General features: G+C 36.7%; 1 long non-coding RNA gene across 1 annotated transcript; it reads left to right on the forward strand.

Annotated features, from left to right (window-relative positions):
- Positions 1 to 1,009: 1,009 nt before the first annotated feature.
- On the forward strand, positions 1,010 to 3,099 carry LOC133722152 (uncharacterized). The gene is made up of 3 exons (XR_009852505.1): positions 1,010 to 1,130; positions 1,519 to 1,664; positions 2,847 to 3,099. It is a non-coding gene; the product is annotated as an uncharacterized LOC133722152 (long non-coding RNA).
- Positions 3,100 to 12,945: the final 9,846 nt, after the last annotated feature.

Raw genomic sequence — 12,945 nt, forward strand, 5'->3', positions numbered from 1 at the left:
GTGGCTTTTGAGATATATGTGTCATTGATGAAGTGAGTTCATTGATGAAGTGATTACTTAAAAGAATAAAAACGGAATCTAAGAAATAGCCAGAAGCTTGAGAGCAATTTTCTAAGTCCAACTAGTTTATACTGTTAAGAGGTGGAGACTTTAACTGCTATCTATAATGAATTGAAATTTTGAACTATGTTAAATATAAGCACCTATAGTGCTTTGTATGGATACTTGGATAATGGATAGCTAGGAGTAAATGCATTTAATTTGTTGGCCTGATTGTGGGTATAATATTTGAGATATATGCCTATATCTGCCTCTTTGGCTATACCAAGTCTACTAAATGTCTGATAAGATTACATGGTATCTGAACAAAACAGTAGGCGATGATTCGAGGGTCTGCCTGCCAACATGAAATTTGGGGAGCATCACATAATATATTTGTAATACTTATTTAAGCAAACCAAAATGGTTCACAAGTCTCAACCATTGAAAGATTTGTAGAAAATCAAAAGCATGTATATTGATTCAGATAAAGTCATAAACATAGTCAAACTTCATCATCACAATGATCACACTGATACAATATAGGTACGTCTAGTACTCTTCAAAAGCATGTTTATTGATTCAGATGAAGTCATAAACATAGTCAAACTTCATCATCACACTGATACAAGATAAGTACGTCTAGTACACCGTTACCTTTTCTTGAATGCAACTAACCACTTAATCATTCACAAATAAGTACATGACCAATAGAAATATTCAAACGAACACACATTCTTTCTCATAAAGGTGGCCACTTTTGATTTCTTACTACAGCTCCAACACCAAGTCTGAAATGCAAGTAGTGGAAATTGGTTAGTATATTTATAGTAGACTCAACTTTGCAGACCATGAGGTCCATGATCAGACTCATTATGGAAAACTTGATATGTGGCCTAATAAATTTTTCTTGTGTTGTGAAGATGGTATGCTCATCAATGATAAGTTTTCTCTCTTTTGTGTCCAATAAACTTCAAGGACAGGGATAGATATGTACAAGGGGACTTCCGATTCAGACGCGGATACTGCAAGAACAATCCCAGGAAAATGATGAAGACATGGGCTGAGAAAGAAATGAGGAATCTGAAGAGGTAAAGCAAACAATTTCCATTAAATCACTGTAAAGATAAAATTGCAATGATAAGGCTTCCAAACCAGTGAGGCATTGTCCTAGACACTTGCGTTTAGTGTACTTGCGTTTCCAAATCATATCAATGATAATTCCTGTCTCTATCTCTTTCTGCCTATTTATTGATTTTTCCTTTGTGTGGAGTCCAATATTTGAAGCTTTAAACTTTTGGGTAGAAGTAAGACATCTAATTTAAGATGCATTCATACAAAAATGGTAGGCTTGGTTGCCAACAGCTGTGGTATACATGACTGAAAAATGACCCTAAATCTTGTTAGGAGTTATTCTACCATTTCCAGAATTTATATTATTCCGAACTGGGTTATGGGACTGAATTGGGTTTTGATCAGGTGGGCATGCTCCAGGATGGCAAGATGTGCATCCTCATGATCCTCAAGTTCATGATGCAGCCAACCATGTTGTGAAGAGCCTTCAACAAAAGTCCAATTCATTGTTCCCTTATGAGCTTCAAGAGATTGTCCATGCTAAGGCAGAGGTCAGTAGTGATTTCCTTCAATGTGTTTTTTTTTGTTTATCTATCATTGATATGTTGAGCTCGATAGTTGGGGTAGCTATTGGTTATGTTTAATTAGCTGTCAGCTCCATCGAGTATTGGGTGATATTTCTGTTTTCTGCATGATTTTAGGAATTGTTAATTTGCTAAGCATTTTTCTTCTAGTATTACCGATATTGGCTTATCGTCTCTAGGTTCAAGTATCTACAAGCATTTGATATGAGTGGCTAAGCCTGTTTTGATATTCTGACTCTTCCCGCGTTTGACACCCTAGCTGAACCAGTGGGGCATTTCATGATTTTTCGAAAAACCTATACTTCTTGTTTTACTCTCAGTTTTTGATATCTTAAAGGAGACTCTTCAATGATCATTTTGAACATTGTTTTGTGAAAAAATGAGTTAAAATGAGATACTTATGCTATTTTGAAGTTACTGCACTGTTTCAGGATTTCTGCAGAATTCAGCATTTTAGTCAATTTGGATTCTTGTTTGACCATCCATTTGAACTGCGAATAGCATGAAACTATGCAAAATAGTAGCTTTGCATGTCTACTTGAAATCTGGAAAGTTGTGCTTAAAATGACTGAAAGAATAGTTGTTGGTGAATTTTTCTTTCTTGTTACCAGTTTTCTGAAACTGTCTCAAGCTTGTAGCTTATTGTTACTCTTAGAATGCTTATGAGTATGTTTGTAGGATTTTGGGTATTTCCGGCAATTTTTATGGTTTTAGTTCGTGTTTTTTCGACTTAGAAATCAAACCCTTTTGATTATTTTCTGTATAACTGTTTTAGATTTGAAAGGGGTTTTCTTGGTCTTCATAGATGCATATAAACACAGTGCATTTTTAGCTGTTTTGGTGCTATACTTGGGGAGTTAAGTTTGTTTTCCAAATTATCCTTTGTACTATAAATGAAATTTTAATCATTCATGCTCTTTTTTTCCTAATGAAATTACCTTCTACTAATGTTTACCTTTTAATATGTTTTGGTGCATTTTTGGGTTTGTACCTTATACATGTGTTATAAATCAACTTCACTTGACCCTAAATCTAATGTAAGTTAAGCGCTTTCTCTCTCATGCTATTTAGATGATGCACTTTTCCTTCTCTATAGATAGAGAAAAAGTTGATGGTTTGATACTGACTTGTGTGTTGCTTTCTTTGCAGATCATATTGTTCAAATAAAGGATGGTGCATAGTTGGTGCTGGGAAGGCAGGTGGAGAGCTAGATTTGATCCCACATCCCACCACTTCCTGATATTAGTCTTGATTTCTCTCAAGTATTATGTACCAATTCATTATCAAAGATTCAAAGTACTAGGTCGATCATTTTACTTTTGGGTTTAGTGAACATATGCCACTTTGGCTTTTAGGTTTCATGATTTTGTGGAACAATGACTAATATGAATGCATCTTGGTGGATCCATTTGATGATTTGCAGTGTGTTTTGTTTCCAATTGATCACTGTTCATTAGGTAAAATGGAGCTATGCTCAAAATATAGCAAATGAAATTGATCGTACAACAGTTTTATAGTGTGGCAATCCCACACAAAACTGGCCATTCACTCAATGCATTCTATACATATCACACAATGGTTTTAAAGAAAAAATGTCTTCTCATTTTACAATCACACAACGATAAAAACTGAACTAATGTTGTCCAAAACCAATTCACACAACAAACAGACATTAAAACTGAAGTGTGATAGTATATCAGGCGACGATGACATCAAAGAACACGTTGTCTGACTAGGCTTTCCAACAACAGTTTGAAAACAAGTTCTGTTGTATGAATAATGCATCTGCCATGCTGTGCAGCAGCTCTGCCTATCATCTGCCGAGAGAAGACACAACGGTGATAACGAAAATCTGTCGACTGATTGCATATCATACAACGGTGTTGCACCGTTGTGCAAATTTTAAACACACAACGCTCCGATACACAACGGTGAGCGTCCAAATCAGACAACGAATTTTGCCCGTTGTCTGTTTCATTTTTTGGTGTAGTGAAAAATAGTTGTCCCCCCTTTTGATAATTTTGTCTCTAAAAAAACAGTGAATTATGTTTGTTTAAAAGACAAAACTTTAGCGACGATATCAATATATCGTCACCCATGAGAGGTTAAGGAGACGAAATCTAGGTTTGTTACAAATAGTTTTGTCTCTAAATGGGTAATTTCTTGTAGTGTTTTAAGGAGTTTAAAGAAGGAAGTGCACTTGTCGGTTAAGAGCGATATGAACCGGGCGAGAGCAACAACTTTCCCAGTAAGGGATTGTACCTCCTTCCTCGTCTTTGGCTGTTCCATGTCGAGCGCCAAATGTTTCAGCTGTCTTGGAAGGGGTTCGATCCAGCTAAATCATGAGATGCTCTGGTCTGCTACCATCGCTATCGGTCTCGCTTATCTGTAACATAAACAAAGGTCAAAGGGAAGACCGGGTGTACCGGCCTTCAACTCTCTGATGCATAAGTCAGTATCGATATAAGATAATGATAATGGAAAGCAATAGTAAACAGTTACTTCTTTGGGTCGTTGGAGATGTTTCTAATGTAGCAGATTTGTAGGAGCTTGGTCCCGTTTGTTTTGGTGTAGGACGCTTGGGGTTCCCGATATCGCCCAGAGGGGTATCGGGACCCTCAGTTGGGAGCTTTCTTTACTTCTGCATTGGCGATACGAGTTTTGTGCTTCCGATACTTGTGCCTGGGAGGTCTCCTAGCACGTCATCGAGGATGCAATTTGATTCAACGGCTGCTCTTATCTCTACATCAGTTGGGAAGTCACCTCCTTGTTCTCCAGTTACTGCTTCTACTCTTTTAGATTCATCTCATCTCAATTCAGGTTTGGTGGAAGTACCAATTGTCTCTCAATGTGTATCTTTCTCTTCTAGTCGTGTTAATTTAAAGAAGGCTGACCGCTCAAAAGCTACGAAAGCAGTTTTGACGAAGGAAAATTTGATCATATCTGTAATACCCCGGAAAATCCAAATTAAATTCCGTGGATTTTTAGAAATGATTTTGCGGTCGTAGGAGCGAGTACGAAGCTTGGAAAAGTTGTGGAATTAGTTCGAACGATTTTATTTTCGAAAACGAACGTTATTTAGGGGCTCGTGGAAATTGACTTTTTATACGTACGGAATTTGGGAAAAACTTCCTTCATGAAAGTTGTAGAGCTCGTCGATACGATCTCGTACATATGTGGAACGCAATATTCGGAGTTCGTATGAATAAGTTATGAATATTTGAAAATTGAGATTTTTCTATAAATAGCAGAAAAATCAGAATTTTTCATTAAGGACGAAAAAATCTCATTTTTGCTGAACAGTCCCCCAGCTCTCTCCGTTCTCTCTCTTCCTTCGACCCTCAGACCCGACGGGTCTTAGTCGACCCAACCCGGCCGAAAACGGCGCCTCCGGCCCCGGACCCGGGCTCTCCCGTGTTCGTCTCTTCACGCCCAGCCGCCCTGTGCTGCTCCCTCGCCCAGCCACTGCCCCCAGACGGAGATCGGAGCACCCCAGCCACCGATCGGTGAACCGGCCGGAAAACCTATTTTCCGGCATCACCTCAACCGATCCTCTCGGTTTTGGGTTGTCCTTCTCCCCCTGATCATACCCATATGAGCCTTGCACGACGATTTTGAGTGTGGAGTGAAAGATCACGAGTTGAAGATTTCGACGTCTCTGATTCAATCTGGAATCTGATCAGACGCACGAGATTAATCCAACTTCCAAGCTTGATCTAGGACGATCTAGGCCAAACCAGACTTAGATCCAGGTATGGAAGTCGATCACCCTTTCATTTTGAACAAGTTTGTAGTTGGTCGCTTTGCCATCGGAGGTGGTTGACCCGGAGTTGACCGCCGCGTTGACCGCCCACTGACCACCGCTTGTGGCGGCGCGTCAGACCATATTTCGAGTTTTCATTATCTAGGCGATGATCTATGCATCCATACGAGCGTTTTGATATATAACATGGTCATGTTAGAAAAAGTTGATAAATAGTGGATTTACGTTTTTACGTTACTATTTACGATTTTTACGTTTTATCTTCGGTTTACGATCTGCGAAGATCAGACCATTGGTTTTGCTTCAAATTTAGATATGTTGATCGTATGACTGTACCGATGACTTTGTGAGGTCACGGGCGAAGATCCGACCGTTGGATCTTCGTATGATTGTAAAACAGTAATTCGGAAGGCGATTCGTGAGAATCTGACCGTCGGATTTTCATATAAAATTATGGAGATATTAGTAAGGGCAATTCAGGAAGATTGGACCGTTGGATCTTCGTGATAATTTTGGAGGATGGTCCTAAAGGCGATCCGTGAGGATCCGACCGTTGGATCATCATTAAATTCAGATCCGACCGTTGGTTCATCGTTTAATTTGAATCCGACCGTTGGATCATCATTATATTCAGATCTGACCGTTGGATCGTCGTTTAAGTACGTTTATGAGTTGTTGGCTAAGTTAAGATCATTATTGGATTAGGTGATCGATGGATTGATTTGGTGGACGATTCGGATTGATATATTTGGCTTTTTAGAAGACGCAGCTGGATTAGAGGTGAGTAAACCTCACGTGGTTCATATTACGAACCGAATAAATTTAATTACTTTATTTTTATCGCAATTGTGTGAAAATATTTGTGGAATAAATATTTGTTTTAAATCATATGGACTTGATCAACTACGGTCCATAGGTAAGTAAAATGATTTTATTGTACAAATGAATTTCACGGTTTTTATGCTTGAACTATAGTTGGTATTAGTGATCATCCCTGAGCGGATGATTACGTATATATATATTTACGTGGAATATATATATTGGTTGATGTGTGATTGGTGTGATGAAATGATTGAGAATGGATTGGATATTATTCAAGCTATTAATCTCGCATTTTAATTGTTGAATAATGAAATGTTGATCATGTGGTGTGAAAGCTATTTTATATGCCCACTTGTGATTATGTGGAAATTATTTTAAGAAATAAAGATTTATCTTGAAATAATATGTCTCTTTATGTGGGTGTACATATACATATATACGATCTATAAATCATAAAGATTGTATTTTGTGAATTTGATTATGTCTGAGAAGTACAGTTGTGAAGCCGGGTGATTCCTACAACCCCGTGCTTAAATGAATTACTGGTAAATATGTTTTGGTGTTATGAGACGTTAAGTCTGGGCCCTAGTCCCTACAGATAGTGCACTATTATACTCATAGGAAGGAAGTAGCCGACCTTGGGTATACATACTTTGGAAGTAGCCTTAGTATGCTGCGGCTTACCCGTATTTTGGGTATAGTAGACATACCCTAGTACGTGGATTTGTGATTTGTTACCAGTTAATCCGAAAATTCACTAAAATGAAAAGTGTACTTATATTATTTTGATCAAATATCTATCTGTGATATATTGCTAATATGTGAAGGTGTTAGTGAAAAGAGAATCAAGCATGCTTTGCTTTAATGTTATTTCACATATTAATGTTGCAATATTTGTTGGTTGTGATCAGTCAAATGTGGAGTTTTAAAAGAAAGCATCGAGAATATACTTATATGTTTCTGTGATTTTTGGAGTTACCTTGTGAGTGTGTTGATTGTTTACTTGAGTTATAGTAAATATAATTGAATAAATCAACAGTTCTTTCTTGTTTACTCATACGGGCTGTCAAAAGCTTACCGGGTTTTGTGTTGTTGCAACTCCCGGTACACTATTCAAAATGTGTAGCGGGTAATCCTACAGGTCAGGAGAATCAGGGCAGTGATCGTGCGGTTTAGAGTATTAGTATTAGATTTATAGCATTTGTTTTGTGAGGAGAATTGTGCTCTCTTGAGCTTTATAATTTGTTTTGGTGAGAGTGTACTGTAATAAGTAGCTTGAGGATTTGGTTTATGTAATTATTGAGAGGTGTAATGTGCAGTTGATTTTGAGAAAAAAATTCTGAGATTATAAACAGGGTATTTGAGGTTCATGCTTCGAATATGAATTACTTAAATTCAGAATTCGGGGTGTGACAATATCTGAGGATCCTCTTCTGACTTCTTTGAACACAAATAATTCTTGTTCCCCCTCACATGCCTCTCTTCTATTGAAATTTCGATGGGAACTCTTCAAGATGTTGGTAATTGTAATTCTTTAGATGTGGCTTCCTCTCAAACCTCCAAGCATAAAATCAAAGTAATAAGTTCTACTTCACGAGCTATTTATAAAGGGAAGGCACCTTTGGGTTCGGCTCGGCAGACCCGATTCAAAAATTGACATGATCATGTGGTCTATGGAGTCATCAAAGAGGGTAAACTTGGATGGTATTTGGTCTTTGATTACTTGTGGATCTTCCTCCGATATGAATCTACTAGTGAAGTTTTTTCCTGTTGTTACCACTATACTGTTGACACTGCTAGTTCTTCACTATCAAGTTAAATCTATGTTGAATTGTAATTGTTGTAATAGAAGAAGCGATTACCTTTTTCTGCTTCTTCCTTACAGTTATTTGTATATAGGCCCTAGGACATGTATTCAGGCCGCGCATGTTTAGTTAGATAGCGCTTTTGTTTCCTACATTCCAAATTGGGGCAATGGATAGACTGTTGACGTGTGAGTCATTATGTTGACATGTCAGTCATTATTAGTTGACGCGTGAATCATTTAGAGAATATGTGTATTCAGTAGTTTCCTTATAGGAATTAGTTTCCTATACTAAGATCGTACTAATGTGTAGTACAAGTATAGTACAATAGGGTTTTGTATATATATCCCTTACACAATTGTGAATAATATAGAAGAATTCTCACTCACAAATATTTTCTCCTTTTTCCATCTCAATATTTGACTTGGTATCAGAGTGGGTCTCTCTCCAATTGCGTCACCAATTGTCATGGGCCCTAATTGAGGTCCCTTATATTGCCATCGGAATATTCCGATTGGATTGTTACCAAGTGTCCAATGTGGGCCTTGGATTGTTATATTGACCAAGTATTCAATGTGACTTGTGTCACAATTTCCAATGTGGGAATTGGATTGTTAATTAATTTCACGTGCAGACCTAGAGCTAGGTTGCACGTGAGGGGGCGTGTTGGAGAGGAAATATCACACATTGGAAAAGTGACAAATAAAATATAACTTATAAGTGGGTGGATCATACCCAATTGTACCGAGACCTTTTGTAATTAAAACTCAACACCTAACAGGTGGTAAGTTGGAACAGTATTGGTATGATGGTGGACCACGGGCCACGCTTGTCGCTGTTCTAACAGACCTTATTGGCTATCCGATGTACTTGTATCTGATGTACCTATCTCAATTGCTTAATAATATGCAATTTCTTTTTCTCAAAAAAAAAAAAAAAAAAAAAAACTGAAATGTCTGAACAAATATAATTTGTTAGATAAAATTAAAACAAACGCGGTGCTAATCATATGTATGTTAATTCTTACTTGCAGCTTGCTTCTCCTCATAAACAAAATTAAGAGAGGGCGAGAATATCTTATGCATAGGACTACAGTGTTAATTAGTTAACAATAACGTGAATGTCAAAGAGAAATACATACAACTACAACTGGATAAGTTAATTAACAAGTCTTAATTACGAGCTAAATTTATTAATTTTTCAGGCAGATCACGCAGACCACACATACGCAATTATAATTGCGAGATCGAATATCCAAAGCATCTGCCTTTGAGAGCTTAATCAAACTGCATCTACCATTGACTCGGGTGGCATCTCCGAACAGGAATATGGATTTAGACTCATCTCCCACATATTATGAGGATGAGCCAGCTGTGGAATAATTCATATTAAATATATGTATTTCATAATTAATCAACGCACAGGTTAAGAATCTGATCACATACAATATTCATTAATCCCGAAAGTGAGCTCGATCTGGAATTTCATTGGCATACTACAGAGACGTACGTACAAGTAACATGGCTTTACGTATAGGGTGCCGTATATGTATAATATGAGAGATATTTCTAAATTTCTTTCTTATAATATAATATTAGGCATCCTATTGATGATCATAAAATTATTGTCTTGAACTCTCGATTAAGCTTGCGTTTAGAAAAATCTAATGGGGGTGTATTCAATTCATATTTTAAAAGATTTTGTTTGAGTTTTATAATGGATTTACTTAATCCACGGATTGTTTAAATTCTATATGGTCTCTGATTGATTTTAATGGATTGATTTACTGGTATTTGTTTAGATTTTACAAGTCCTTATGATGTTTTTGGTATGTTAATTTTTTTTCCTTCTTCAAAAGCAATGGATGTATGAATCCAACTATATATCAGTGACAAAAAAGTGTGTGTGTATATATATATATATTTTAGACCAAAAATTATCCATTAATCAATAAAGCTTACAATGGGGGGGGGGGGGGGGGGGGGGGGACATGAACCAAAACCCCAAGAAAACCGCGATTATAGAGACCATCAGGCCAAAACTCTAACCACCAAACGCCCATTTCCAAGGCTACTTTGAGCATATGAACCCGAAAATTCCAGAAAAACCTTGTAATCAACCACCAAGAAGGCAGCGTCCTCTTCAACACTGATAGGAGCATTTTAATGTGGTATTTTAATAGTTAATTCCTCATATTTTGCTTCGTTAATTCCTTAACGAATCGTTTTTTAACTCAATTTCTATTTTTTAGGTACATTGGAGTAGATGATGATGAAATAAGTGTTAGGTCCATAAAATAATGGAGAAAAATGGAAATGCACGAAAAATGTCAACTTTACACATTTTCCTACTCCGGCTAGGAGAAACCAAGCCAAGCAAGGAAGAATGAGCGACCACCTGACCAAATGAACTTCAAATGAGCTGAAACCTTCCATATCCATTCTAGACATCCTAAGAAACATTTCTTATGAAGAGTGCAAGAGCCAAATAGAAGTGGAAGACCTTCAAACAGTCAGCCCAATTTTCTGCATAAGCAAAATTGGAAAACTGGACCTGTAAGGAGTCCAGCAGCGATTCCGGCCCAAAGACATGGAAAAAGTTCTGAAAATTTGACATCATGATCTACACTCATGGTGGATCATTTCATATGAAGAAGTGATCACGGGAAAAATCTGAAGTCTTGGTGGAGAATTAATTGAAGGAAAAATGAGCAAAAAGTGATTCAAACCTAACAAATTCCATTAAGTGTTTAAGTATTCAAACCTAACAAATTCCATTAGTGTACGTTTAAGTATTCAAACCTAACAAATTCCATTAGTGTTTAAATATTCAAACCTAACAAATTCCATTAATGTTTAAATGCTCAAACCTAACCCATCATCATTTGTTTAAGGCCAAATAGTTTTGCTTGGTAGCCTATAAATAGAAGCTACAACAAAGAAGAAAAACATTTCATTTTCTTTGTCTCTCCATTTCCATTCCATTTTCCTAAAAACATTCCTTCATCCATTTCATCTTCTTTGTCTCTCCATTTCCTTTCCATTTTCCTAAACACATTCCTTCATCCATTTCATCTTCTTTGTCTCTCCATTTCCTTTCCATTTTTCTCAAGCAAAGAGAAGAAGAGAAGAAGAAGCCATGAAGCCTCCTAGCCGTCATCATCCACCTTGTGCTGTGATAGTGAAGTCTTGCTTTCAAGATTCAAGATCAACGTTTCAAGCTCTTCATCATCCACTCCCTTCACGGTGTAATTCTATCTTTTTCCTTGTAACTTCTTTTGGTTTTCTTTGTTTGGATTTGTAGAACTATGAATTTTAGTTAACAAATAATGTTAAGGGCAAAGTTTAAGCCCATTCTTATGTTTGGATAAAAGTTGTGATTTCTTTGTGTTGATTTTTATGTTGCTTATGTGAGATTGCTTAATTGATTTTGGATTATAGAAAACTTTTATATGTATGTGTTCTTTGGTGGCCAACTTAGGATATATGCATGTAACTGAAGCTAGATTTAAGTAGTAAAGGCTTTGGACAAAAGTCGAAATCAATTAAGGAGGATTGCAAATAGGCTAGGTGAACTTATTCATAACTAGGTTGTGCACTTTGGTTGACATCCTTTCTTTGTTCTTCATGCATTGAATGTGTTCTTGATTAGCTAGTTTTCTAGACTATGATTGCATGTTCAATAGATTTAATTTAGGTGCTTTCACTTAGATTAAATATTCAAGGAAAGTAAAATATGGGAAATCGTTTGCTTACTAACGTTTCACATGGTCAACTTATTTCTCATGACATAGATAATCAACTATAGGAATTGTAATTTGATTTCATTCATATAATTGTGGTTTTGATCCTTGTTCCTTGCATTCCACCCTTGTAAATGTGTTTTTACATTTTCTTTATTTTATTTATTTTAATTTTTTATTTTAAAAATCCTAATCCCCCCTTTTTACATTAACATGTATATATTTCTATTCTTTATATTATTTTTGTACATAATACTTTTTACTTTATTATTTTAATTCTTTATTTATTTTTGCAATTACAGGTGTACCCTCAATCCCCGGCTAGAACGATCCCTACTTATTCTATACTAACAACTATATTTTGCACGGTTAAATTGCGCGCTTGCTTTTAGCGTATCAAACACCGTTTCCAAAGGTACTAGATCACGTGTAAAGAATCGCTTACCAGCAAATTGACAACACTACCAGAAAATTACACTTTTACGACGCACAATTTACGGCGTGCATCCCAGGCGCGCCGTAATTAACAATCACTAACGGCGCATTTCGAAATGTGCCTTAAAAAATATGTGGTTTGGGTCATTAACGGCGTGTATTTAATGTACGCCCTAAATGTTGCTTCTCATTTACTGCTTGCATATTTTGCACGTCGTGAATGACTTCTTTGAAGTCTTTTACGGCTTACCTCTTAGTGCGCCATAAATGGCATTTCACTAGCGCGCCCAAACTCTCGCCCTAAAATTTGACTTCCCACTTTTTTTTTCTTTTCCCACGCCAGAACTGTCACACCCCGAATTCTGAATTTAAGTAATTCATATTCGAAGCATGAACCTCAAATACCCTGTTTATAATCTCAGAATTTTTTTCTCAAAATCAACAGCACATTACACCTCTCGATAATTACATAAACCAAATCCTCAAGCTACTTATTACAGTACACTCTCACCAAAACAAATTATAAAGCTCAAGAGAGCACAATTCTCCTCACAAAACAAATGCTATAAATCTAATACTAATACTCTAAACCGCACGATCACTGCCCTGATTCTCCTGACCTGTAAGACTACCCGCTACACATTTTGAATAGTGTACCGGGAGTTGCAACAACACAAAACC

The sequence above is a fragment of the Rosa rugosa genome, chromosome 7, assembly GCF_958449725.1.
Source record: "Rosa rugosa chromosome 7, drRosRugo1.1, whole genome shotgun sequence".
Taxonomy (NCBI): domain Eukaryota; kingdom Viridiplantae; phylum Streptophyta; class Magnoliopsida; order Rosales; family Rosaceae; genus Rosa; species Rosa rugosa.